Here is a 24,334-nt window from a genome sequence, read left to right as displayed (position 1 = left end):
CTGTTTTGAAAAGGGTGTATTCAGATTGGAAAACCGTTTGTTCCAGCCAGGGTCCGCTTAAATTGTTCCGGGTCATGTCCTGAACCTTGCATTTGGTTTGTATTCAGACTGCCATCAAGTGGCCTTTCCTGTTCCGGACTAAAGCTTGTAAACAAAATCACATGACTAAAGATCTCTTTAGGCATTGGTCAGGAATTATGAGGGCAGATAGAGGCAGAAATTACGGACGTCCTGCCCTTTACAGTAATTTTACCAATTCAAACTTTATAATTCGACCGTAATGATTATAAACATCCAGCAACGCGTTGCTTTATGCTGCTTCATGGTTGTTGTTTATGACATTTAGATTGTGAGAAACAATGTCTATCACGTTAAAATTGCTTTGATGAGTCTGAATTCATCCGATCACATTTCAATGAGTTGCTGTGTCTCATTGCTGCAGAATTTGCCACTGAGTTGTGGACGGGACTGTTGGCGTAGAGGTAACACTCCCCTGATAACCCATCATCCTTTTGTTTACACTCTCTCCTATTAGCTTACAGCCCCTCACAACCCCAAGGTAACTTTAGAGAGGCGACAAAAATGGCGAGCAATATTGGAGCAATCCAGCTGAACAGTTTTCCAGCCAGGAAAATGTGAATGTATCTTTTATCTGCAAGTGGATCCAACACGTTTAAAAAAAAAAAAAAACATTGCTACATGTTAGCCACACTAGCGTCACTATTCCTGCAAATCCCAATCTTGTTTCCAAGAAAACACAGTCCTACATTCCCAAACGTTAGCTAAGTCAGCGTATTCACAATACCTGTAACTCCCAACCTTATTTGCAACACATAAAAACAGACAGCTAAAACAAACGTTAATGTGATTACGCTAACTCCCAACCACAGTCCAACACTGCTACACGTTAGGGTGGCAGTGTGACTATTACTGTGACTTTGCACTAGCTCTGTGACTAGACACTAGCTTCCAGGCTTGTTGGTAACACGTAAACAAAACACAGTCCGACACCGCCACACGTTAGCCACACTGGCGTAGGCACTAATACTGCAAATCCCAATCTTGACAATTCCAACATGTAAAAAAACAGACTGATACCGCTTAAATAAATGTTACTGGGACAACGCTGTGACTCCCAACCTCATAAGTAATAGGTAAAAAAAAAAATCACAGTCTGACACTCCCACACGTTAGCTACGCTAGCTACGTTAGCATATTCACAATATCTGTAACTTCCGACCGTATTTGCAACACATAAAAGACCAGACTGATTTTGCTAAAACAAACGTTAATATGACCAAAGTCCAACACGCTACACGTTAGCCACGTTTAGGCATTCACTACAGGCCCACCTGTAAATCACAACCTTGTTTCCAACATGTAAAAAAACAGACTGATATCCCTTAAACAAGTAACTGTGACTATGCGCTAACTCCCAAGCTCATTAGTAACACGAAAACAAAACACAGTCCGACACCGCTACACGTTAGCGACCTTAGCATAGTCACAATAACACTCAAACTTGTTTGCAACTAATTAAAAAAACAAACAGACTGACATTTTGACAGAGCACCATGTACCTCTCAAAATCGCTTCAACATCAAGCACATCCAAATTTTAAGGTGTACTTTTTTTATAATTAATGCTTTTAAGTGCTCCTTATAGTGAGGAAAACACGGAATACACCAACTTTTCTTTCTGTTCCACAATCTGTAATCAGTGTCATATCAAGTCTTTTGCAGGTGAAGCTACAACAATATATTGGCACAGATTTTAATAAACTACCATGCTCTTGATGGCTGCAAAAGTGAGAAGCACTCTATAGTTATCTGTCCACGCCTTAACACAGAAACTGAAAGGACCACTTCACACAAAACAACTCCTGCACCGCAGTAGCAGTAACGCAAAGCACCAACCACAGAAAAAAGCTGGCCATGAAGCGGAGTCTTTATTATTTGAACTCTTCTGCTTTTAGACTCTATTTTCTCTGCATCCTTGTTCTTTCCATCTCATCATTTCATCGTTTAGCCTCTTTCTGCTCCATCTCCCATATGCAGCCGCTTCCCATCTCGCCTTCCCCTTCTTCCGACAGTCTGCCTGGTGTGCAGTCATAAAGAAATAATTTATTCGCCCCCCCCCCCCAGTGCTGGTATGTATTAGCATGGCAGTAAAGGACGTTGACTTATCTCGTGGCCACAGCCGCTGAGCGTTAAAACGAAGCTCCGATAGCTGGCAACAGGATGACTGCAGAATGCTTGTAGCTTGGAGAATTAGGCCTGTCGTTACGATTAGTGACGGCGGGCCTAATGTTTTCACTGCACTGTCATTTACTCTACCATAGACAGAGAATGAAGTCTTGTGTGACTCAGTTTTCTCCACAAAGGGAGGATCAACCTAAATTCAGCTGGTAAGAGAGAAAAAGGAAACAAAATTATTCTAAAAGAAGATTTTGACTTCACTTATCTTAAGACGTTTTCGTTCCTCAGAAGTCCTAAAACAACTGATATAGTGATGCTTGGGAGCAAAATTAATATCAGTTCAACAAAGACTGATCCAACACAGAAAGTGGTTCTATATTTAGATGTTTGCTGCTCGATGAAGAGGAGATAAAACCAAGTGCGTCCACATAAAGTTTATCAATGTGGCTCCTGAGAGAAGGTTCTTGCGTTTCCCCACGAGCTACAAACAATGAGAAGTTAAAAATAAATCTGATGGCTTCCTGAGGGTGACCAGAAGATGTCTGTCAGAATTAGGCTCATGGTGGTGATCAGTTACACCAGGACTGATACTGCGTTGGAGTCTAATCAACTCTACACAACGGCAGCCCAGCTCAGAAAGACGGATAATGAAAACTGGATGAGAATTTTGTTGATTCCTCTCCTGTTTAATTACATTATTGTGTTAAAAAAAATCAGAGCCAGAGAAAAACAATGTCCTTAACCCTTGTGCTATCTTAGATGACCCCACCCTTACATTGACGTGTTCTCCCTACCATGACAAAGGTGGATACCATGGACACCAGTGAAGATCACAAATCATTGAAGATAAAAGGTTCAGTGCACTGTCTAGTGGGTCTAGATGACCCAACTCCCAATGTTAAAGTGCCTAGGATAGCACAAGGGTTACCGACCTACTGCGATGGAAATTGTGGGAAAATTTTTCATTTTTCTGATGATGGAGGACAATATAAGGAAAATGAAGCCTAAATCTGCATTTCTCAGTATTTCTATGTTCAAATCGTTGTGTCAGGAGCAGACAAAGAAATGCAGTTGAAAAGAGATTGTATTTGTGATGCAGAAAATACACTGAGCGGGCCCCAAGCTGCCTGCTCTACTCTAGATGACTAGATCCATGTTTTGCTCGTCTGAGCTGACATCTGGCTCAAAACCGTACTGCTGGATAGCTCCGATATCGCTCGCCGTTTTGTTGCACCAATAATGTTAGGTTGGGGTTCTGAGGTGCTGTAAGCTAGTGGGAGAGTGTGTAAAACAAAGAAATGATGGGAAATGAGGGCAGGCTTACTTCGTGCCAATTGGCACAGCTCAGAGACTAATTTCTAAGGTACTCTTGCTGCTCTACAGAAACTATGTTCCAGAAAACATCACAGTTCTGTTTTATTTGGGCTACAAACGGTATAATCATAAATAAAGGACCTCTGGGACCGATTTTACAAGTCAAATGATGATCGGTGAGATTCTGAGATAGCACAAAATCCTTTTGACATTAGGTTTAGAAGCAAATAGATTGAAATGTATGAAATAAATATCCGGAATGCTGCATTGGGCTTGCATTATTGATAAGCAGTTTAATAAAAGCTGCAGATTCTGGTAAATATATATATACATATATTTTAAATGTAAACAAGCCCATGCTGGTGGGAATTACGTCATGTTTACCAGCGGTAGTTGTGCTCGATTTAATCAGCGCTGTACCAGGAGAGCAGAAAGACACAAGTCAGTGAAGCAGACAAAAGGTTATGGGAAATACCAGCATGTCTGGACAGCATCAGAAAGAAATGCTGTGCATACTTTTCCCCCTTCTGACTCTGTCTGTTCCGTCTCCTAAAGATCCATGGCTCATCGCTGTCTGCACATACGCAGCACAGCGTCTGCTTACCTGGAATCCCTCTGATCCAGTCACTTCCTGGCTTTTGCTTGTGTTTATGCCTCAAAAACAGCAACAACATTGGAGGAGGTTTTTTAGGCTGATGCACATCATAGGAGGTGTTATGTGACTGAAAGATTGTTCTGTTCTTGTTTTAAAATATATTATTTGGGAGTGAATGACAGCCATAAAACCTCCCGATAGGAGGAAATCTGTCCTATTTGATTGGATTTTGCTCATTAAGTTATTAAAATGAAATGTCTTGGTGACTGATGTGCTTAGTCTGCCAATTAATCTTAAATGAAATGTCAGCTCTCCTCGCTCCTTCAGCGTCCTCCTCGCAGACTTACAGACTGCTTACAGTGATGGAGAACTCATTTCTGTGCAGACACGGTAGATTAACATCAGAGCGTAGCCCTGAGCCACATTCCTATCTCTGCTGCAGAGCAACGCATGGTGAAAATGTGATGCTGCAGCACCATGTGGGCTGCCATGCACAAGAAAGGGGCTTTAGGGGCCGAGCTTGGATGCCGCTGTTGGCTCTCATTGGCTCCCAATGACATCATTGGGTGCAGAGGAGGAGAGAGAAAGGAGCGGATCCAACTTTCCCTCCTTCTCACAGGAGCGTTTGTTGTTGGATAAGTGTTTGCGCCTTAAAGCAACAGGCACTGTCACCTCAGTGAGCTGAATGGTTCAAACTTAGAACCCACATGAGCACACACTGCCGTTCGACTGATGAAACGATTTGGCGCGCCGCTGTTTAGAAGAACCTGAATGACTGGAATGACAAAACAGAACCCACAAATGGGGTTGCATATGATGCACATTAAAAATAAAAAGAAAAAGAAATAATCCCCATGGTATTATGTCATAAAAAAGTAAATTTGTGGGATTTTTTTTACATTTTAAACAAAAGTCCTTCAAAAACACAATATCCAAAGGGTGGGGTTTCCTTCAATTCGCTTAAATGCCCCCGTTTAAGTGACCCACTCGTGACATTAATTCACCTCAATCAGGGAACACTTGCCTATCTTTTCAGTTTAATTTCGAAAGAGAAAAAAAACGGAAAATGACATAACGGCACATCCAAAGTCCGGCACATGAGTCAAATTTCCAGCAGCGCCCAGGCTCCTCTCCTAAAATCAATAACATGCAGCCCCCAGCGCTTTCTAAGACCTGTATGCATGATTTCTTGGTTGTGATTGGCTAAAATGACGTTATGACCCGTTGAAAACCTGTAAAACAACCTGTGGCGACTTGACCTTCAGAGCCTTTAAGACCCACTCCAATCGAAATCCTGTTTTGGGGGATTTTAACATAATTTGTAGCATTTTTCTCATGTTGGAGGACAAATAAAAACAAATCGAAGATAAGTATTTCTTTAGACGGACAAAATGCCGTTTGAAAAAACTCTCAGTTGCAGTGGGCGGGCCAACGCCTCCCTGCTCCGCTCCATTCCGATGCATCCTTGTTGATGACTAGATCCATGTGCGAGCTTTCAAACATTCATTTTATGTCACAGAACCCAGATTTAATGCTAATGAAAGTTTTTATTCCAGACAGACAATTTCATGATTTTATTTCTGATCTTCAAATCACAAATTCACAGTAATTTGGGTAAAAAAATGTAAAATGCTAATTTGTCATGCATTCTCGTTCTATGTGAAGAAATAAGTATAACATGGCAGAGGGGTTCAAAGAATGCAGGCAGAGTGGTTGGCCCTCTTTACAAAAACTTTGGACGTCCCATAAGCTCATATATAAAACACAAAATTGCTTTAAAGGAAACTGCAGCAAAAGCGAAGAGGTCATGTTTGACCATGAGGATGTGTGTTTGCAGCGGAACCTGCCTTGTAAAACAAGTGGCTGAACGAGTCCCACTAAAAAAGTAATCTTACCTGGGTGTGTGCAAAGGCCCAAGGAGGAGATGAGAAGCAATATCCTGCTGTCCTGGAGGCTCTGGCCTGGGACGCGTCTCCCAGAGAGATTTACGGCAAAGAGGTTTCATAATCCTCAAAAGTGTCTCCACAAGTTTCCAAAAAACAAAAAAAGCTGCAATCCAACTGCATAAGGAGTTGAAGTCTAAATCCTCCTGTGATAAAGCTAAAAAGAAATTTAAAAAAGTGGAATTCTCTTAATCCTTCTCTTCTTGAAATTCGTTTGATTGGTGATTCTGAGCATCCTCCACGGAAGTTCGGCATATTTTTTTTTCCTCTTTACCTCCCACAGGACCGAACGCTTTCGCTGGTTAATCTGTGTTTAAATCCCACCTGAAGACAGAAAAGGTTTTTTTTTAAAAGTCAAAATAGGATGAGAGGGCTGTAACTAAGCAACAGTCAATGTAACTGACTTCAAGCTTTTAACAAACAAAGGAAGTTTTCAAATTTTTTGGAGCGTTTCAACAGGTAAAGTTAAAGCTCGGATCTCTTTTTCTCATGAGAAATGTCAGTCTAAAAAGAAAACCACTTCATTTAGTGTCAAAATTCTTTTGTTAACTCATATAAAGTCTAATTGTAAGGCTAGAATGCGCCAAACAGTGAAAAATCTATTTTTAAATAAATACTTTATTGCTTTCCCCTTAAACTGAAAGATAACCTTTCAAGCTGATTTTTCTGGGAAGAAATGAACTTCCAAATGTATTTAAGGACTAAAAAAGAACAAAAGAAAGTCTAAAACTCTCAAATGAATGTCTAAATATAATAAAGAAACTCCACAAACTCGCTCCAAAGAGTTACAAAAGTTCTATCCGGGTGGTCAGGCGCTTCCCTCCGTCGATGTTCTTTGTATGGGCTGAGAACAAAGGAGCCTTACAGTAACAAAGACGCAGCAGCGTCAAATACCTGTTGATCTGCTTCCAGGACGCTCTGAGAAGTTTGTAAACGCGCCCACGTCTGCGCTCATCTTTACTTCTTCGGGTCATCCTCTACATTCGTGCGCAACAAGAAAAAGTTCCACTGCACCAGGCTTTTGTTTGAATTTACACCTGATGGCTTTGTGCTGACTTCCCACACTGCAGTAAAAGCAACTTCGCCAAAAAAACAACACACCGCTGTCAAATGAAAACATGGAGCAAAAGATGGAAAAAAACAAATTACATCAGAGTTAACAAATTGCTACTTTGTCTGTTTTTACGCGTGCTTAAAACATCCTTTACGCGCAAACTTCTGCCGGGCTTTTTTTTTCTTTCTTTCTTTGTCTTTGAGTGTTGCAACATCCCCAAGAGACGAAAAATTCACACAAAAAACACCGGAATCAAGACAAACTCCTTCTCACCCACATTTAGGCGCAAAGACAAGTCATCGTGAGCAGCATACGTAGGTCTTTACTGGCTAATGTGGAGATGCGTCTTTGAGCATCTCCTCAACTTCTCTCCTCAACGCGCATCAGACAAAGGAAAAGGGGGACCGCTCCTCTCCCTCTCCCTGCTCGCCGCCGCAGTCTCTCTATGTCTCTCGCCCTCTTGTCTCCTGCTTTGTGTTCAAGTTTGGAGCGCTGACGCACCAACTACAGCCCGCAACTTTTGACTGGAAATTCACTTCAGGAGTGAGGAGGAGAAAAGACGCAAAGCGGAGTCGCACTCACCTGCGGGGCGGCTCGCCGGCTGCGCGCTCCCGTGGGCCGTAGAGGGGGGGGCTGAAAAAAGTTTGTTGAGGGCACATCAAGCTTTGTGTTGTGGAGTCCCCCTTTGTCTACACGTGTGATAGATGGATGGGGCTCCTTTTTGGCCGCGCCTAGTTCATTTCGCTCTCCAAAGAGTCCCGCCCTCTCAAAGTCAAACAACTACTCACACAATATTAGACCCAGGACTGGCTGGAAAGCAGACATAAACTGATTTCAAATGTTTTTAATCAACCAAAAAACACATCAAAACCAAAATAAAAAAACGTTTAGTGGAATGTTTCTACTAAAAACGTTTAGTGGAATGTTTCTACTAACTCTTACATTAAGACATATTTAAAAAAATATATATATATATATATATATATATATAAATATATAAATATATATATATATATATATATATATATATATATATATATATATATATATATATATATATATATATTATATATATATATATATATATATATATATATATATATATATATATATATATATATATATATATATATATATATCTTAAAAATGTCACTTACTTCCTCTGGCACTTTTGTTGATCCCTCTTTCATTGGGTCTGTCCCAAACAGATAAAAGAACAACAAAAAGGCAGCGAAGGCTCTATACTAGAACATGAGGAACGAGGACAATAGTGTGCTCCTCTTATAGGAAAGCTACCAGCAAGGATTCATCCTAAAATATCTTAAAAAAAATATATAGCAGGTCTCTTTTTTTCCCTTTTAGGTTAGAATTTGCCTCACAGCAGCTGTGAATGATGCCGAAAACATGTCAAAGGTGCGTCAAACATGTTGTCTTGTTCACTTGAAGGTTTCTGAAAGCGTGAGCTGGGATTGTGTTTGGGACTTGGGGATGGGATGGCGTTGGGGGGGGGGGGGGGGGCAGTGCTAAATCTGGATCAGTGGTTAGGATATTGTTGCTTTCATTGGAACTGGACATTAACGTGTGGACTTGTTGATTGGTCGGGTGTATGACATCACTGCGCAAACTTTTTTGTGGGCGTATGGAGGTAAGTTTGGGTGGAGTTAGATGGATGGATGGAAGGTAGTTGGGGGTCAGGAGAGTCGGGTGAGTGGGGTTGCTCTTTGATTTATTTACTATTTATTATTTATTTATTGGTGTTTACTAGTATTCTATTTTGTTGTTTTTACCGTCACTCTAATGGTTCCAGGAAATACTATTTCACTTTGTTCGCAATGCTGTTGTATGAAAGACAAAGGGCAATAAGATTGACTGTCTTACTGATATATGATGTCAGATGGATAGGTGGATTGATTGATTTATTGGTTGGTTGGTTGGTTGGTTGGTTGGTTGGTTGGTTGGTTGGATGGATGGATGGATGGATGGATGGATGGATGGATGGATGGATGGATGGATGGATGGATGGTGGATGGATGGATGGATGGATGGATGGATGGATGGATGGATGGATGGATGGATGGATGGATGGATGGATGGATGGATGGATGGATGGATGGATGGATGGGTTGGTTGGTTGATTGTTGATTTGTTGATTGGTTGGTTGATTGGTAGATGTATTGAAGAAATATGGGCTTTTCATCTTTAAATCTACCTTTCTGCCCTTCCTGTTGTAATTCCAACAACAAAAGAAGGACAGACAGGTGGGACCATTGACAGTATAGGAGAACTGAACTGAGTGAGTGTGATGTCACCCGTGAAAAATGACTTTCTTCCAATTTCAACCAATTTAATTTGATCCAGTCTCCCTTTTTCGTGATATGGACGCTGCCATGTTGGAACAAGAAATCGTCAGTAAGCAGTGGTTGGTCCAAGTTGGTCTGGGTCGACATTTCTATGGTAAGTATGTCAGGTTCGCAGAGATACCAAAGGTTCAGAAATGAAAATGCCAGGCAAAAGTATAGTTTAAAAATTTTTATACAGCGAAAAATGTTGTATTAATACAGTTGTCCAGTCTTGATCTTTAAAAAATAGTTAAAACCCAACCCGAGTAAAATGGTTAAAAATACGGATGGGACAACAGACTAAAATAAATAAAAGAATCGGTCAGAATAAAAACAAAAATACAACTGGGTCAACAGTCAACAAAATAATAAAATCCACCAGGATAAAACAGTTTTAAAAAACGGTAAGGCTGGATCAGCAGTCCAAATAAATAAATTAAAAAGAGCTTTCAATCCCAACTAAGTCTTAAGAGGGAAGAATCTGGTAGGAGCAGAGCTCAGTGTAGACAGGTCCAGCGCAGCTCCTCTAGTTGCAGCCTTTGGCCCTGCGACGTTCACTGAGGATGTAAAGAGACGTCCTTACTCTCAGCACTACAACAATGTCTGGACACACTCTCTCTCCAGAGTTAAAAGTGCCACGTTCCTTTACTTAGCTGAGAAATCGCGTTGAATAGTTCCTCCCACACAGCGCGTCACGTCCAGGGCTCGTCTTCTTCTCTACCGATCCCGTCAAAGTCCTCACTTGCCTCGGATGTTTGAATTCCTCCAGTGAGCGCGCCTCCGTGTAGCTCTGCTGGGTCTCCGTGCAGTTCCTTCTCTCAGGCTCTTCCTCGTCGGAGCTTTGCCGTCCTTCCTTGTCGGAGCTTTGCCGTCCTCCTGCTCTCGCCTGCCCTCTGGCTTTTAAGAGAGGGCATGACGCCCACAGCCAATCGTATGGGGTTGGGGAGGGGTTTCCCAATTAGTCCTTTTTTTGTCCCTGTAAGTCCTTCCACCCGGTAATAATTGACCAAATCACAGCAAACCAAAACATCACCGCACACAGAAAAACAAAACAAAGAAACAAACAAAGCATGCACCAAATTTGGGAAAAAAAGGTAAACCCTCCGACATTTTCCCCCCCAACTTTAACATTGGTCGTCTCGGCCAATTACTCACTGTACCTTACAGGAGGCATGCCAATATTGGGGCGCTGGGAACGGCGTACTAGAGCCCCCTCACAAACTGCTGAATTTTCTGGAGGGTCAGGTGGTCTAGCCTGCTGGGGCATTTCAGCCTGGTGTCCATCCTTGTCTTCGGGTGCTCTTTGGCTAAGCACCAGCCTGGGAAGCCACAAGGTAGGAGGTGGCAGATTGTCCGGTTGCATCACTGGCCTCTCTGACTCCTGAAGCCCTGGATTTTCCTGCACCATGTCAACAGGGCACAAACGCAGATTGTTACGGTGAATTGTGCGTGTGGGAGCTTCCTTACCCTCTGGGCGAACAAGGTATACTGGGTGATCTTCTCTTAGTTGGTTCACCACAACGAATGGCTCTGGGGTCCACCTTGGCGCTAGCTTCCCCCTGGCCCTCCTGCGGAAGTTACGGATCAAGACACGCTCTCCTGGGAGCAAGGGTCGCAATCTTGCTTTTCGATTGTAGCGAGTCTGATCCTGTTCTCTCCTTTGTTCAGACTGTTGCTTGGCAGCCTGATATGCCTGGTTAAGGGCATGATGATGCTGCTTCACCCACCCTTCCAAGGTGCTTTTCTCAACGGTAGGGTGGAGGCCAGTTGTCCAATCCACTGGTAACCTAGCGTGCTTTCCAAAAACAATGAAATGTGGAGTCATCCCCGTAGTGCTATGGACTGTATTGTTGTATGCTTGAACCAAAGCAGGCAGTTTGCTGTGCCACTCTGGTTGCTGCCTCTCACCCAGGGAGCTTAAGAGTCTTAGGAGCGTCTGGTTGAACCTCTCACAAGCTCCGTTACCTTGTGGGTGGTATGCTGTAGTACGGCTCTTTTCACATCCATAGAGTTGGCATAATTGGCTCATTAGTAAAGATTCAAAGGCGGCACCACGGTCTGTTAAAATGCGTTCTGGGCAACCAAATGTATGGATCAGGTGATCATATAAGGCCCGCACTGTAGTGTCTGCGGCCTGGTCCTTGGTGGGCACTGCAATAGCATACTTTGAGAACAGGTCTGTGATTACCAGGATGTATTGGTACCTGTCACTTGGACGGCCTAGGGAGAGGTAGTCCACACCAACGACCTCAAAGGGGTATGATGTGCAGATAGGGTGGAGGGGTGCCCTCCCAGATGGTCCAGCTTTATTGATGATGCATTGTGTACAGGAATCCGTCCAGACCCCGATATCCTGTGACATCCCTGGCCAGTAACAGCGCTGTCGAATGGCCATATAGGTCCTCTCGCTGCTTGGATGACCCATGTCCTCATGATACGTCCTCCAGATGTCCCTCGTTTCCTGTTTGGGGATGAGTACCTGGAAGATGGCAAGTCCAGAACCTGGCTCTTTCCATTCCCTCCCCAGGACACCATCCCTTAGGAAAATCTTGTCCCATTCCTTTATCAGTCCCTTTTGATACAGAGAGGAATCCTCACACACCTCAGGTCTGCAGAGTCTCCGTTTCTTCTGTTCATGGAGCTGTGACAGATCTTTGTCCTTGGCCTGTCGCTCCTGCCATGACTCATCTGCGTCTGCTCGCACCACCCATGCTGAGGAATCTGACTTCTGTTCTGGGAGCCTGGAAAGTGCATCAGCATTTTTATTTTGTACACCAGGACGATATTTAATTGTGTACCTGAAATTTGCAAGCTGAGCCACCCAGCGTTGTTCCGCAGCTCCCAACCGGGCCGTCTCCAGGTGCACAAGTGGATTGTTATCTGTGAAGATGGTAAATTCAGAGCCATACAAGTAGTCCTTAAATTTTTCCGTTACTGCCCACTTTAATGCCAGCAGCTCTAGCTTGAACGAGCTATAGTTCTGGTCATTGCGTTCTGTGGGATGAAGGCTTCTGCTTGCATATGCAATGACTCTCTCCTTCCCGTCTTGAACCTGAGCCAGCACTGCTCCCAAGCCCTCAAAGCTTGCGTCCGTGTACAACCTGAAAGGCTGGGAGAAATCAGCATAAGCCAAAACAGGAGCGTTCAGCAAGGCCTGCTTCAGTTTGTCAAAAGCTTGCTGGCACTGCTCAGTCCAAGTCACTGGAGTGGGTTTCTTTCCGGAGGTGTTGTGGGTGAGCATATTTAGAGGTGTTGCTATTTTTGAAAAGTGAGGAATGAACCTTCTATAATAGCCAGCGAAACCCAAAAAGGATCTCACTTGCCTCACAGTCTGGGGTACAGGCCATTCTCTCACTGCCATCGTCTTAGAGGGGTCAGTGGATACTCCCCCTTCACTGATGACGTGCCCCAAGTAAGTCACCCTGCGCTGGAACAAATTACATTTTTTGGGTTGCAGCTTTAAGCCATGCTGATCCAGCCTTTCAAACACCTCTTCCAGGTGTTTGACATGGCTACTAAAATCAGGGGAGAAAACCACAACGTCATCCAGATAAATCAAGAGGGAGTCATTGACTAGATTACCCAAACACCGCTGCATTAGCCGCTGGAAGGTGGCTGGAGCATTGCACAGGCCGAACGGCATCCGCTCAAACTCATATAGGCCAAACGGTGTGGTAAACGCCGTTTTTTCTCTGTCGACAGGATCCATCTCCACCTGCCAGTATCCGCTGGCCAGGTCCAATGTGGAGTACCATTTAGCTGCCTTCAGTCCTGTCAGGGACTCCTCAATGCGGGGTAGGGGATAGGCGTCTTTATGGGTGAGTGCGTTCAATCTCCTGTAGTCGACACAAAATCTCCAGCTTCCATCCTTCTTCTTCACCAGTACAATTGGTGCCGCCCATGGACTAGAGCTTTCCCTCACCACTCCGCTTCCCAACATATTTTTTAAGAGCGCCTGTAGCTCTTGGTATAAGCTAGGGGGTACGGGGCGGTACCGCTCACGACTAGGGGGTGCAGAGCCAGTGGGTATTTGATGTCTCACAGCTCCCGTTCTGCCAAAATCCTCATCATGACGAGAGAAAACTCTCCTCCATTTATGCAGGAGACTGGTCATTTCTGTCTGTTGGTCTGGAGTGAGGCCATCTCCCTGTAAGGCAGATACAGGATGTTCAGCATCTTCCTCCCCATCCACGACCCCCACACGTCTTACCTCCACCTCCACCACATCTGGGGCCACAGAGTTGAGCACCAGTTCCTGTTCACCCTGTATATCTGACGTCTCTACCTCTGTCACTTGGGCCAGAGGCTGGCGCTGGGGTATCTCAACAGGGTAAGGGTTGGGATTGCAAACTTTACAGGGTACATGCCCACCAACCACTGAAGCCAAAGTTCGTCCTATGCGCCATTCCGTGTCACTGTCTGGAAAAGGCTCTACAACCACAGTACAGGGCGAGGTCATTGGGCTGTCTGTTACCTGTATCCACAGGATCATCTCGGATAGCGATGGAATGATGACAGGGGACTGTCGGGGCAATTTCGCAACCCCTTCATATGATGGAACTGGAGCTTCTGTGGTGACTCGATGGCATTCTGCGAAGGCTCTGGACCAAGCCTCCCCTTCCACAGAAGTCAAGGTGGTTTTGAATGCCCGCAGTCCTGGGTGGCTCCCCTGGGTGAGAATAGACCAAACGGGTTTAATAATGTTCATGCCTAGGATGCCTTTGTCTGGGCCAAGGCATTCGTCATCCACGACAATGATGCCTTTTCCAGTGACCTCAATACTCCCCACAACACAATCCACAATAGTGTAACCTCTGTAGGGAATTTTCAGTCCGTTAGCAGCCCGTAGGGTCAGCCAAGGCAGAGAATCTGTGCTTGTCACCCCAGTACCTTTCAGATGTTTATCAAATAAGCTCTGACTAAGCATGGTGACTTGTGACCCTGTATCCAGTATAAAGGGAATAGGCTGGTGGTTTATTTTGAGCCAAACATTAGGGCATTCCCCGATCAGGGCGGATTTATGCTTAAGTGGCCCAGTAGCCTCTGATTTTAAGACAGCCTGTGATGTGGGCTCCTGGTCCAGAGTCACCGCCCCTACTGCTTGGCCCGCAGCTGTAGGGGGAGTTAAAAACCCTGAGGCTTTGATGAACGCTGGGTGCAACGCCGCTGCACATGCCCGGCCACTCCACAATTTCGGCATATGGGCCTCCCCTCTGCATCCCACTGATAGGAAGTGGTGGGGTTGCGGCTTCGTGGTCTGGCCCAGGTGGATGATGAGGTCGGAGCGGGCTGCTGATGGTGAGAAAACTGATTCCTTATTTCTACTATTAGGTCAGCTGAAAGCTCTTTCAGTTGTTCTTTTATTCCTGTTTTTATCTCACCCAACAGTTCCTCCTTCAGTTCGGCCTTTAACTGTTTCTTGAGATGCTCTGCATCGACAGCTTCCTGTTTCTGAGGGGTATAGGTAACTCGATTAGAATGCGCAGCCTCCTCATCCTCCTGTAGCTCTCGTGCTAAGGCCTGGGCTTCTTTACATGCAGCTTTAAACGTCATAACATTACGTCGTCTCATCTGTCGACTCAGTTCTTGCTTTATGGAACCGGTTTTCAACCCTACCATAAGCTGGTCCAGTAGCAGGTCATCTTCCCCTTCAGTCCCTTCTCTGTCACCTTCTTGCCATCTGTAAAAGAGTTCCCGGAGACGTAAGATAAAAGCATCAACTGTTTCATCCGCTTTTTGTTTACAGTTAAAAAACTTGGTACGAAGCTGTGCTTTAGTGGCAGGCTGAGCATATAGGGATTGCAATGCATCAAGGACTTTTCTTCCAGTGTCTTTTTCCTCTTTGCTGAGGAGATTAAGTTCTCGCTTGGCGCTGCCCTCCAGGGCCCCCAAGACAAAGTCCGCCTGTTGCTGTGAACCAAGACCTTGTGCTCTCAACATGGCCTCCACCTGACACCTCCACTGTTCAAATTTGGTTGTATCCCCATCAAATTTCGGTATGAAAGCTGCCCCCATAAACCATGGCATAACAAACTGTGCAGTCATCGCCGAACTCGTACCTCGCTGACTGGCATCCATCTCTAAACGATTTGGTATCCTGCCGACAACGCCAAAAAGAAATGTCAGGTTCGCAGAGATACCAAAGGTTCAGAAATGAAAATGCCAGGCAAAAGTATAGTTTAAAAATTTTTATACAGCGAAAAATGTTGTATTAATACAGTTGTCCAGTCTTGATCTTTAAAAAATAGTTAAAACCCAACCCGAGTAAAATGGTTAAAAATACGGATGGGACAACAGACTAAAATAAATAAAAGAATCGGTCAGAATAAAAACAAAAATACAACTGGGTCAACAGTCAACAAAATAATAAAATCCACCAGGATAAAACAGTTTTAAAAAACGGTAAGGCTGGATCAGCAGTCCAAATAAATAAATTAAAAAGAGCTTTCAATCCCAACTAAGTCTTAAGAGGGAAGAATCTGGTAGGAGCAGAGCTCAGTGTAGACAGGTCCAGCGCAGCTCCTCTAGTTGCAGCCTTTGGCCCTGCGACGTTCACTGAGGATGTAAAGAGACGTCCTTACTCTCAGCACTACAACAATGTCTGGACACACTCTCTCTCCAGAGTTAAAAGTGCCACGTTCCTTTACTTAGCTGAGAAATCGCGTTGAATAGTTCCTCCCACACAGCGCGTCACGTCCAGGGCTCGTCTTCTTCTCTACCGATCCCGTCAAAGTCCTCACTTGCCTCGGATGTTTGAATTCCTCCAGTGAGCGCGCCTCCGTGTAGCTCTGCTGGGTCTCCGTGCAGTTCCTTCTCTCAGGCTCTTCCTCGTCGGAGCTTTGCCGTCCTTCCTTGTCGGAGCTTTGCCGTCCTCCTGCTCTCGCCTGCCCTCTGGCTTTTAAGAGAGGGCATGACGCCCACAGCCAATCGTATGGGGTTGGGGAGGGGTTTCCCAATTAGTCCTTTTTTTGTCCCTGTAAGTCCTTCCACCCGGTAATAATTGACCAAATCACAGCAAACCAAAACATCACCGCACACAGAAAAACAAAACAAAGAAACAAACAAAGCATGCACCAAATTTGGGAAAAAAAGGTAAACCCTCCGACAAGTACTCTTGCCAATCAGGAGTGAGCTTGTTGGAAGGCCACACCCCTACCACTTAAAAGCAGACTCGGGAGAATCTATCAAACGTTTTGAGTGTTTTGAATTGAGGCATTGGTTAATTATGACTTAAATAATTTTCACAACACAACATGTGGCGGGGTCCCGCCGAGAAAGGATGCAGAGGAGCCAAGGTGAGGAGGATCTGTTTTTGTTAAAGACCCGGTGAGCACCACGCAGGGCCATGCAGCACACTCTGTCATTACTCCTCTTCTCTCTAACCTGTGATGCTCCTTTTAAATGAGGAGCCCCTCCCATGGGGCGTGGCTCTTAATCCTCACCCAGGTGGCACCACAGGTAATAATTTTAAACATAAAATACATAAATGCACAAACAATAAAACACGGTGTGGCCCCCCCTCGTCATCTGACGGTGCCACACCGTCACACCATCCCCCTCCTCTGAGGGATTGACGATGTGCGGCAATCCCCTCAGCAGTCCGCCGCCGTGCATTCCCCACGCCGATCCGCCAGAAACACGTCCTTGCGTCGCGTCGGTGGGATGCATAGGCTGCAGCGGCTCCACGACGGCGACCCCTCCGATCCGCTCCTCGGTGCCCGCTCTGGTCGTTCCCAGCCCCGGCAAAGGCCCTTCCATCGGCCACACGCCCCCGCTGGTCTCCTTCCAGATGGCACCCTAGCCGATCGGAGCCGCCGACAGCAGGTTACAGGCGAGTTGTAACGCCACTCCCGGAGCACTCCACTGACGGCCCGGTAGACGTCGGTCCGCCCCCTGTCCAGCTCCGCGCAGGCCTCCAACGCCCGCATCCGCGGCAGTGGAACCGGCGGCGTGCCCGTCCCGCCTTCGGCCGTCTCTGTGCTCCGGCGGTCCGCCCCTGCTGTCCGCGTGGTCCGCCGCTCGCCATGGGCGCCGAGTTGGACGCCGTAGTGTTTCTTTCCGGGCCCCTGGCCAGGCCTGACGCTCCGACGAGGCGACCCGGATCCACCCCCTCTTCCTCAGAGGATGGACTGCTTGGAGAAGAGTTAGGGCTGCTGGGGAATCGTCGTCCCCACCACGCTGCTGCGTCCTCACCTTTTTGTGGCCCCTCTGCGATCCCACTTCTGACACCATATGTGGCGGGGTCCCGCCGAGAAAGGATGCAGAGGAGCCAAGGTGAGGAGGATCTGTTTTTATTAAAGACCCGGTGAGCACCACGCAGGGCCATGCAGCACACTCTGTCATTACTCCTCTTCTCTCTAACCTGTGATGCTCCTTTTAAATGAGGAGCCCCTCCCATGGGGCGTGGCTCTTAATCCTCACCCAGGTGGCACCACAGGTAATAATTTTAAACATAAAATAAATAAATGCACAAACAATAAAACACGGTGTGGCCCCCCCTCGTCATCTGACGGTGCCACACCGTCACACAACAATATATTAAAAAATTTTGAATTATCAAGAAAATGTTCTAAAACAGGAAGTATTGCAAGAATGGGTATTCTGACATAAATAATGACTAAGTTTTAGCTGTGTTTTTTTTTTCTGCAGAAGTCTATGGGCTTTTGGCTTCTTGGAACCAGCGGGTACTTCCTATTTGAACGCGAGGGGGGAGAGGCCACTCAGTCCAGTTCTCATGTAACCCTTGTGCTATCCTAGGCACTTTAACATTGGGAGTTGGGTCATCTAGATCAGTGTTTTTCAACCTTTTTTGAGCCACGGCACACTTTAACCTTGACAAAAATCCCGCGGCACACCAGCATCCCAAAAAAAAAAAAAAAGCAGAAACTCATAGTCTGTTTTGATCTACAGCCCCCCCCCCCCGGCAATCTGACGTGCATTTTTGTGATAATTGTGGCAGAAAAAGCAGGAAGTTGCAGATGTTTTTTTTCTAAAAGATGTAATAAAAGTTAAGTTACATACAAACTGTATGTTCGTTGTGGTTTCAATCCGTGTAACAAGGACGACTCATTGTACGCTGAGGCGCTGTCCCTTTAAGCCAATGCATCATGGGAGATGTAGTGTGAACACGGCGAGAAAACGGCAGAAAGACTTGCGTCTCTGAGCTTCATGGTTTTGTTCACTTGTTCCACGGTCTGATACCGGATTCTGTGGAAAGCTACACCGCTAAAGACGAGCTTTAGCTGGTGTTTTTGTGGGAAATGAGTGAGTTATGAGCTAAATTGGAACAAGGAAGTGAAGACTTTTAACACTTCTGATTGGTCAGACTGATGACATGTGATTAAGCCTTCAAGAATGATTGGTGGAGTCGTGGAGACAGTAAAAGCTGCGGGACTTTTCCTTACACAGTTATAGCTGCAGGTAAATCGCGGTGCCGTCATTCTTATCAAAATGTCTTTAATAGAATCAATTAAACACAAAGAAAAAAGTATTTTATGATCTTTTATATTCCTAACTGCTCAGTGTTTTATCAGGACCTGTTTGGATGAACAAAAAGCTGATTTCCTTGAGATGGTTAATGTTTTTAGATCAGTTAATGAGGGCAATTTTCCACGGCACACTAGTGTGCCGCGGCACACTGGTTGAAAAACACTGATCTAGACCCACTAGACTGTGCGCTGAACCTTCTTTCTTCAATGATTTGTGATCTTCACTGGTGTCCATGGATTACATGAAATCTTTCCACCTTTATCCACCTTTGTCATAGTAGGGAGAACACGTCAAAGTAAGGGGGGGGTCATCTAAGATAGCACAAGGGATACGGTCAATGGATCCGAGTCATTCAGATCTGGGGTCTTGTGTTTTAAATCCTGTGAGGTTTTTGTGTAAGTGAGCCAGTGGGTTTATAACTGAAACCTCCAGCAGCTTCATGCCAGACAGTCACAAATAAAAAATGAAAAACAGGATTCTCGTATAATTTTAACAAACTTGAATTGGAATTAAATGAAACCAGAATGATGGGGCCCACCCACAGAACCGACTCATACTGGTTTAACCCTTGTGCTATCCTAGGCAGGTTAACACTTGGAGTGGGGTCATCTAGACCCCACAGGACAGTGCACTGAACCTTTTTTCTTCAATGATTTGTGATCTTCACTTGTGTCCATGGATTACATGAAACCCTCTTCACCTTTATCCGCCTTTGTCATGGTAGGGAGAACACGTCAATATAAGGATCGGGTCATCTGGACCCCATAGGATAGCACAAGGGTTAAGGGTGTACATAATGACAGTCAGGCGAAGAAATGGATTCCTGCCTCTCTATTCCCACCTCCAACAGCTTATTCCTTCCCCTCCTCCTCCTCCTGCTGTGGTTTCAGGCCAAGGCCTCCTACAGTTCGACTGTTCTGCTCCACTCCTTAGCTGCTGGCTGCCCGTCCCCCCACCGAGGAGCCAGCTGAGCGGCACTCGAAGCTGCACAGCGAGCAGGACTCCCGGCGCCTGAAGGAGCTCCCCATGAACACAGAAGTGCTGAAACGGTTCGGGGTTGAAAGATAATACCACAAATTGCAGATTATATCCCGGTGCATGAGGCATGCAGCATGTATCCTTTGGATGTTCAATAATAGATTAGGATCAATGGGTCTCGTACAGCTAACCACAGACAGAATTTAGACTGTAATAAAGGACTTCTCCTTATTTGATTGTGGAAAACAAGGGGCGGGAGACTTAAAATGCTGCTTTTGAACCAGCACATCACAAAACACACACTAATAGAACATAAAGGAGTCGTTTTTTAAACATAGCTGTCCCATGTTAAAGCCCAACAACATCAGTTTCAATGCAGTTTGCAGCGCAATGCACTTTATCTTTTCTCATGCATGACTGATCCAAATCTAGATAAAGACTCACCACCTCAATGAAATCTTACATTATAAGTAGGGGTGTAGCGATTCATTTACATAACAATTCAATTCATATCCTAATTTGTGGCAGACGCTACAACTCTTAATGGATTTTGGTTCATTTGGATCATTCACTGACCTAAAAATAGATCTTTAGCCAAAACTTTAACCACTTTGACTCAGAGATAAATACCAGGATACTGAACAGAGCAGGTGAAGTTTATCAGAATCCTTGTATTTTTTGGCAAGATATTCAAGTGTAAATCAAATATGTGTACAAACAAACAAATAAACAAGAATTAAAGGTAAATCCATTCACAGTTTAGTTTCCTAAAGTTCAGCCTACTGTTGTTTTTTTTACATCAAAATGGAAAATGATTAGAACATGGTACCACAGTGTATGATCGTGTCTTTAGAAATACATGTGTGTTATTCCGCTGTTATGGTCGTTTTTAACGTCATAGTAAAATAAACCTACTGTGCATCAGTCCAAATGTTGTTTTTTTTCCAAGATCGATACAATCAATTTATTTCATTTAAATACAATTTTATAATTGTGTAGATCAGTTGGATTATCAACTTCCCTCTGATTGATTGGTCTAGTTGGATCGTAGGAATATCAATTGATTCATCGATGGTTACACCCCTAATTATCAGCATATTTTGCTGAATGAAAGGGGGAGTAGATGTTTTCAATGCAGCCCGTCTGCACAGACCAAGAGTCCATACCTTTAGAATGAAATGGATTGTGTAAAGGCTTTTTAGTTTTTATTTCATTTTTTTAAGTTGCACGGCCCTTTAAAGCAGCTGTTTTCTCCTTTCACAGACATCCACATGTCATGCACACACACACACACACGCATACATACACATGCAGTAAACAGACACATACAGCAGGCAGACAGACAGACAGACAGAAAGACAGACAGACATGCTTGTCAGCTACGCTGGAGGGCCCTTGGCTGACTGCTGCTTCAACAGCCCTTCCCCCCACCAAGGGTCTGTCTGGGAGAGGGGGAAGGGAAGCGTGGCTGTCTGGCTGTGAGCACACACCTCAACTAGCAAGAAAACAATGTGGAGAATAGAAGATGTAGGGAATTTAGACTGAATCGATAAGAATTCGGCTCATTTATACACATTAGGAGTTCATTAGTTATGGAATCTCTCTGAATAAAATTCAAAATTTGTGTTTTTTTTATTAATAACTTGTACCTACATTTAGGTATTAGTTATTCAATAAATATCATTAGCTATAATTCTATGATGCTTTGAAATCAACAAACTCTTGTTTACAAGTGACACTAACCTACTTTCTGTTATCAACCCTGTATAATATTGTTTTCCAGCTATGCATAATGGAATGTATTATTATTTTTTTTACCCCTTAAGCCACAAATTCATCGTCCACAGCTCTTTAAGCAGATAAGTGCAGTTATTTATGCGGCCCCTTTCTGATGTCAACAAAACAACCCACAGTTGATATAACCAACCAATGATGTTGCTTTGCAGCTCCCAAGCAAATCTGTGCCATGCGGTGACATCATCATCAAAACGTCCCATTTATGAAGAATTTTTCACATGAACAACAACAACAAAAACTGATACAGACTTTCAGTTCCAGCTGATATTTATTTCCTTCTTTGAAAAAAGTTCTGTACACAAGTTTGCTATCAACAATCTGACAGGCAGTGAATGGACACAACTTAGCTGGCATGAGACAAAACCCCCTCATTTCTCTGTTATGTCAAAAAAAAATGAGAAAAAAACGGGTGGTTCCTTTGTTTATGGCATGATTTAGAGACAATAAATGATAATTCTACACCGCATATTGCACAAGATGGATGAAAAATAAAGTTAATATATTTAAAAATGCTTTTATATATATATTTATATAAAAAAAACAGTCTGAACTGACCACCTTCAATGTAAATAAGGATGTGGAAAAGATAGCAGTTCTAGACAGTGCCTGTCTTTGATAGCAACGACATACATAAACACACAATCTTTTTGCTTTATGGTACAGTCAAATATACAAAGATCAAGTTCACGTTTAAATGTTTTTTCCTCATCCCCCCTCCCCCAGTTTTTTTTTTTCTGAAAAAACACAACAGCTAATAACCTCAATCTGAAATACAAATGCTAGTCACCATGCCATAAAGATACTAAAACATTTATTAGCTAATAGTTTAGCCGACAAGTAAAAAAAAGGTTATATATTCAAATACAATGAGAAACGCAGTACATGTAGATGTTGCGGAACTCAAGTCAGAAATTTGAATATGCTTGATGTTGTCGCTCTTGTTTGTTTGAAAATATTGACAGTCTCTTCGATCCAGTGGTTGACTGGCAAAATGTGACATCACTCGGTGAAAACATCCAAGTCAAATTTTTAAAGCTACAATCTCCTCTTTTTGTTTTATTTTTTTGTCACAGGCAAAAAAAAAGAAGAAAAATGTAAAAAGTGAAATGCAAAGTCGCTGCTGGTTGAGATAGTGACGCTGTTAACCCCACATGGGGTCACAAGAACAGCTGGTGGGAAAAGAAAAAAACAAAACAAAAAACAAAAACGTGTTCCTGTGTCTTTAAGCAACCTGCAGTCTGGCACTGTAAACGCCGAAGGGGCTCAAAAAGGAGGCTGGTTCAAGGACTGGTGCTGCTTTCAAGTGCTGTTGGAAAAAATGCTATTGGGGGGAAGATTCTCATGAGGTGTGTGATTTCTTTTTAGTCAATTTTATAAGTTGTATGTTTTACTAGCTCCTCTGTTCAGTCAACACGTTTTCTCCCAAAGAGTAGGCACAATGTCTGTCCCGCCAAGATAGCAACTAAACGAATTTACCAACGCACTTGAAGGCAGCATGAAAACCAGCCCGCCGGGGTATTAAAAACTAGGAAATCCAATACAGCTGTATTTGTAGGCTACACACACCGATTGTTGACTTCCTCTTTTTTTTTTCCATATATATTTGTACAAAAATACACTGAGAAAATAATCAAAATGTTTCCTCTCTTTGAAGCGTCCAAAAAAGTGTGTACATTTAAATATAAAAAGGGGAAATAAAAAGTTGTGTTGTTTTTTTTTAACTCTAGCCCTTCGCCTGAGAGAAAGAAAAAAAAGAGTGACAAACAAACTGTGTAAGAAAAAGACAACACAGGACTCGAATCATGTGCAGGCCAACATGAAGTTAAAAAGATGTTTCCAACAGTATATAAATACAACATCCCGTATAAAATGGCATCTTGATCCATGTACAAAACAAAGAAGTCGGTGTTTCTCTAGAACTATTATCTGGAGAGAAGAAAAACAAAACGTTTTGGTCCTGAATCGTAGAGAAAACGTGTATAAAGTTTAGCACAGAGTCGAAGTTGAATCCTGAAAAATTTTACGACAGCTGGTGATCATTTTCAACGTGCTTTTTTTTTCAAAATAAAAGAACCAAAAAAAGCGAGCGCCACCTATCCATATAAATAATCCTAATACTAGTTTTCCAAACTGTTCCAACAGTCTCACAGAAAATCTCAGCACAAGATAGGAACATAGTAGGCTATCATGCTTGTTTTTTTTCCTTTTCTTTTGCATTTTGATTAAAATAGTAAAAGAAAACCCACCTCAGTTTCATTTATTTTCAATGCCTCTTTGACACAATGATTTAAAAAAAAATGTCGCACGGCAGTCCTGTTCTGTACCTTCAACTTGGCGGTTGGTGGAGGGCAAAAAAGAAAAGAAAAAAAGTTGTGAAATGTCCCTTTTTCGATCAGCAACAACATTGATTAAGTGAACGGCGGACCGCAGCGTGCAAATCAATCACAGTTTAAGTTCAAAACAGTCCAGGACTGAATGCGGGGAAGCTCAGCATCTTCCTCTCCATGATTTTTGACTCAGTCCACGCATCCCAAGAAAAGTCCAAGCAGGAGGAGGAGGGGAGCAAAGTCGTCGCTTTCCAGGGATTTTGCAGCTCTGGCTTGTGAGCGCGAAGAGGCGCGCGGACT

General features: G+C 43.8%; 1 protein-coding gene across 25 annotated transcripts in view; it reads right to left on the bottom strand.

The window, feature by feature from the left end:
- LOC101157968 (uncharacterized) overlaps positions 1–7,899 on the bottom strand; it is a 197,254-nt gene extending 189,355 nt beyond the window's left edge. For 7 of the 25 annotated variants that reach the window (XR_013648314.1, XR_013648306.1, XR_013648318.1 and 4 more), the window contains exons 1-2: positions 6,945–7,703; positions 6,003–6,374 (exon numbers count right to left, since the gene is read on the bottom strand). The gene's annotated coding sequence lies outside the window, so the exon portion shown is untranslated. Of the gene's footprint in view, positions 1–4,116; positions 4,945–6,002; positions 6,375–6,944 lie in introns of those variants that run through there. The other 18 variants (XR_013648316.1, XR_002291942.3, XR_013648300.1 and 15 more) reach the window with 15 other exon arrangements.
- Between the last annotated feature and the right edge of the window lie 16,435 nt (positions 7,900–24,334).

Source organism: Oryzias latipes, chromosome 16 (assembly GCF_053564925.1).
Source record: "Oryzias latipes strain Hd-rR chromosome 16, Olatipes_Hd-rR_3.1".
In the NCBI taxonomy this organism is placed as follows: domain Eukaryota; kingdom Metazoa; phylum Chordata; class Actinopteri; order Beloniformes; family Adrianichthyidae; genus Oryzias; species Oryzias latipes.
The sequence above is the reverse complement of the archived record's forward strand: the minus strand, read 5'-3'. Positions and strand labels throughout refer to the sequence as shown.